At 43.1% G+C, this 4,973-nt stretch overlaps 1 non-coding gene across 1 annotated transcript; it reads right to left on the bottom strand.

The window, feature by feature from the left end:
* Positions 1 to 2,653: 2,653 nt before the first annotated feature.
* On the bottom strand, positions 2,654 to 2,760 carry LOC120267232. The gene has a single exon (XR_005538424.1). It is a non-coding gene; the product is annotated as a small nucleolar RNA R71 (small nucleolar RNA).
* Between the last annotated feature and the right edge of the window lie 2,213 nt (positions 2,761 to 4,973).

A 4,973-nucleotide genomic window follows, 5' to 3' on the forward strand; every position in this document is an offset into this window, starting at 1 on the left:
AGAGAAGCAAAAATATAAAGTGTCGATAATGTGGTGCCATTGGCCATATTAAAAAAGTGATTGTGCCAATACTTTGAAGAAAAATAAAAAGTTTGATAAGTGTTTGTGGGATAAGAATGCGAAGTGTTCTTTTCTTATGTTGAGCATTACTTTTAGTAGGTTTAAGTGCTAATACATGTGTATTTGTGTTCTTTTGCGCATGTAGTGTTGTGAAGTTAAGTATTGAGAAAAGAAGCCAAAAGTAGATCGTAAATGCAATATTTGGTGGAATCTTGGAAGGAAGAAACGCGAAGACACAAGTGGGACTCCAAGATACGTGAATGTGTGCCAACCTCCATGAATTCAAGTCATTACAATGAGTTGGAGGGGCATAATGGTAGTCACATTTGCGTATCCCTACTTGTGCATTGATAACAAGACCTCTGCCAATGAAGCTTTTGATTGAAGAAGACGTGCGATCTACGACATAAACGTGTGCCCATTTATGTTGCCTCGATGAAAATCGTGGAATTGGGAGTATTTTGGCCGAGCATTGTAGTAGGGTACGTAGAAAAGCAATGTAGCAAGTACTGTAACAGTTACTGTTCATAGCCGGCCGAAAACAGGATTTCCAGAGAATCCACATGGGCGTGTGAAAATTCCCCACGCCCGTGTCAAAATTCCACAAGCCCGCGGGAAAAATTCACAGGGGCTTGTGGATTCCCGATTCCAACCCTATTTAAGCCGCGATTTAGCTCGATTTTTGAGATCTTCTTTTCCCCTTTTCTCCAACTTTCATCCATCTTTTGAGAGGCCGTTGGCTAGGTTTTAGAGAGGCTTTTGGCACATCTTTGGAGTGGTTTTAAGGATTGAACACCGCGCTCCACTTGGAAGAAGGTTATTGGGGGAGCTTTCGTCATCACGGATTTGGCGAGGTGTGCCTTAGGCTGGACAAGGGGACCTTTGGAGAAGACTTGGCTACTCCACAAGACCATCGACATGAATACCGAGGGGTTTTCATATGGAAAACTTGTTTTTACTTTCAATTTCATTATTGATTGTATTGTGCTCCATGGATAACTAAACCCCTTAGTGGGTACTTGGATTTTGTAAACCCTATGATGTTATTGTTTCATTGATATTTTATTATGCTTTCCTTCATTGATGTTTCAATTGAGTTCCAATCTTGAATGCTTGTTGAATGATTTCTTCCTTAGAGTGACACTAGGGTTGAGAGTCCATCTTGGTAATCGTTGTAGACGAGTGACACACTACGAGGGTTAGACATTTCTTGATTGGAGAGGGTTGAGAGGGTGAGTCGAGAGGTAGCGGAGCGTCCCCTTTCCCCTCCGATGTGATTTATCCTACCTCCATTTTCCTTGAGTTCTTTGCGGTCACAATAGAGTGGAGTTCTAGAGGTTGAACTCCGCTGGGGCTTAGTTGCGCGAGCAACAGAGTGAAGCATTGAAGTGACTCTAGTGTCTGGGGCTTAAATGTAACTAAGGGCCTTTCGCCTGGACCAAATGGTTAGGTCTATACATAGGAAGAGGGTTTATCACTTGCATTCCCTAGAACTCCATACAACTTTACACAGTGTGAGGTGTTGAGACTGAGCGATTTCTCCGCGGGGCATAGTGTAGAGTTAGTCACGGTTGACCTTAGATTTGGGACCGTGTGCTTAAGTATTTCCATGACTCATTGAGTATTGATTAGGAAGTATAATAGTGGGTCTTGCACTTGAAACATTAATCCTAGGGGGAGCATTGTCTGAGTACCCCACTTCTATCGATTACCTTACCTCTCACTTACTTGCACCTCTCGTTCTTGTTTGTTTTATCTTTGTTCACATTATATTTTATCAACATTATCATTGTTCTCTTTGACGTGGTTAAGTAGCAATTTAAGTATTTTTTTTACTCCCTTATCCCTGTGGATACGATACCCCACTCACCTGGGATTTATTACTCGACAAACCCGTGCACTTGCGGGTCACACGCAGGGGCGTTGTCAAGTTTCTGGCACCGTTGCCGGGGAGAAGGCGTTTAGAGATACTTTGTACTTTGCTATTTTAGCTATTCATTCATTCTATTTCATACCTTTTATTCTATCATCATTCTAATTTTGTTTTCTTTATTTTGATGCAGCTCCAGGTTATGACCCGAGGGAACCCTTCGACATTGCTTGAAGGTGATCCTGAACTTGAACGTACACTCAGAAGAAGAGGTAAAGAACCTATACAAGAACTGTCGAATCTAGCTGAAGCGGAAGTTGAAGGATCTGACAACATGGCAGAACAGAATGAACAACAGAGAACACTCTCTGATTACGCCAGACCGTCAGTATTGGGGACACAATCTAGCATTGTGCGGCCCCTAATCATAGCTCAGAATTTTGAGCTAAAGCCGGCATTCATCCACATGTTACAGCAGTCTGCACAGTTCAATGGTTTAGCCGATGAGGATCCAAACAATCACATAGGGAATTTCTTGGAAGTGTGTGATATGCTCAAGATCAATGGTGTTACCGATGATGCCATCAAGTTGAGAGCCTTCCTTTTTTCTTAAAGGGGAGAGCGAAGCACTAGCTACACTCATTACCTAGAACATCGATCACTACATGGGAGGAGATGGTAGAAGCTTTCCTTGCCCGTTATTTTCCTCCCGAAAAATCTGCAAAGCTTAGGAATGAGATCTCGTCCTTTGTGTAAATGAAATTGGAGTCTTTATTTGAGACATGGAAAAGGTTCATGGAACTCCTGCGAAAATGTCCTCAATATGGGTTTCCAGAGTGGATGATCATTCAGATTTTTTACAATGGTTTAAACCCAAGTACAAGACAATTACTTGATGCAGCGGCAGGAGGTACTTTAGGAAGCAAGACCCCCGGTGATGCCCGATAATTAATTGAAGAAATGGGGTTGAACAGCTACCAATGGAATGCTAGGGAGAAGAAGAAAGTGGCCAGCATCCATGAGATCGATGCCGTTACATCGTTAGCGGTCCAAGTGGAGGCATTGAGTAAGAAGTTAGACACTATAACTTCTTCGAGATTGGAGGCCGTAACGAGTTATGATGGATGTGGAGGGGGACATGCCCCATCCGATTTCCCGATAACTGTTGGTGGTATATCCCTCCATTGAGCAAGTTGACTATGTGGGTAATGTACTGAGAAACCAAGGCAATCTTTATAACAATACCAACAATTCGGGTTGGAGGAAACCACCCTAATTTCTCATGGAACAGCCAAGGGCAACAAAAGGCCACCACACCACCGGGTTTCCAACAACAAGAAGCCCCGAACATGGAGAATAGAGTTTCAGGCTTGGAGACCCGGATGACCGATTTGGAGAAAGCCTTGACTAGAATTGTACAATCATCAGAGACACGATTCCAATCGGTTGAGGCTACACTTCGCAACCACACCGCTTCATTGCACAACCTAGAGAATCAAGTGGGGCAAATCACGAAGCTCTACTAGAGATACAACAAGGTAATTTGCCTAGTAATACTGAAACCAACCCACGCGAACATGTGAAGGTGATCACTTTGAGAAGTGGTCGTGAGGTGGAGGGCAAACTTCCTAGTGAGAAGACCAATGTTAAGGCACTGGAGGTCGTGGAGGTTGAGGAAAGAGTTAACAAAGAAAAAGAGGTGGCACCCCCACCTTACAAGCCAAGAATCCCTTATTCTTCAAGATTGAAGAATGACAAAAATGATGAGCAATACAAGAAGCTCTTGGGTCTATTTAAGAAATTGTACATCAACATTACTTTTGTAGAGTCGTTGTCTCATATGCCTCGGTATGCTAAGTTCTTGAAAGATCTTTTAACCAACAAGAGAAAATAAGAAGAGAGTGCGTCGGTGGTCTTGGATGCATCTTGCTCTGCGGTCTTGCAAAAGAATATGCTGAACAAGAAGAAAAACCTAGGAAGCTTCATTATCCCATGCAACATTGTCAATTTGGGTGAAGAGATGGCATTGGCGGACTCAGGGGCCAGTATCAATGTCATGCCATACTCTTTCTTTCAGAAGCTAAGCTTGGGAGAGCCTAGGCCCACTCGGATGACATTGTAATTGGTGGACCAAACGGTGAGACATCCGAGGGGCATCATTGAAGACGTGCTTGTCAAGGTGGACAAGTACATATTTCATGTAGACTTCGTAGTGTTGGATATCGATGAGGATGCAGATGTTCCTTTGATACTTGGGAGGCCATTTTTGCGCACTTCCAAGGCATTGATCGACATGGACGGCGGGGAGTTGACACTAAGGGTTGGAGATGGCAAGCTCACATACTGCCTTGCCGAAGCCATGCGACATTCTCTTGAATTTGATGATACTTTATATTTTCTTGACACTACTGATGAACTAATCGGTGAATATGTGCAGGAAATGTTGAATCCGGACCCATACGAGGGGTTGCTAGACCAAGACAAGGAGAATGAGGAGTTGATGATGCTTGGTCTAGAGAAAAAAGTACTACCTACTGCGGGAATCATAAAAAACATGCTCGGGAAGATGAAGCGAAGGAGAAGACTCCACAAGAAATGCCCCAAGGCTGTTGAGAATGTGCTTGAAAGGAACAAGAGTGACAAGACCTTAAGTGGTAACAAGCTCGACAACTCTCCCTTTATCTTCAAGAGGTTATGTTCATCATGCTTCCAAGTCATGGGTAAGAGGGAAACCTTCATCTATGAGCCCCCGTGAGGTAAGATAAGGTATGTCAAGCTTGGTGACGTTAAACAAGCGCTTCTTGGGAGGCAACCAAAGTCTTTACTGTTTTTCTAGTTTTTAGTTTAGTGTTTGCATAAATAAGGTTTTGAGTGTTGGTGTCCTAATTTTGAGATGCTATTGCTGTGATTTTCTCATGGATCTTTGGTGCACACGCATGTTTAAATGAGTATGGCGAAATTTTTGGTCGTTTGAGAATGTCGTGCGTTTTTCTCTGCTGTAATTGCATGATGAAAGCAGGCTCTGAGTGTTTTTATATGTTCA

Source organism: Dioscorea cayenensis, chromosome 1 (assembly GCF_009730915.1).
Source record: "Dioscorea cayenensis subsp. rotundata cultivar TDr96_F1 chromosome 1, TDr96_F1_v2_PseudoChromosome.rev07_lg8_w22 25.fasta, whole genome shotgun sequence".
NCBI lineage: Eukaryota > Viridiplantae > Streptophyta > Magnoliopsida > Dioscoreales > Dioscoreaceae > Dioscorea > Dioscorea cayenensis.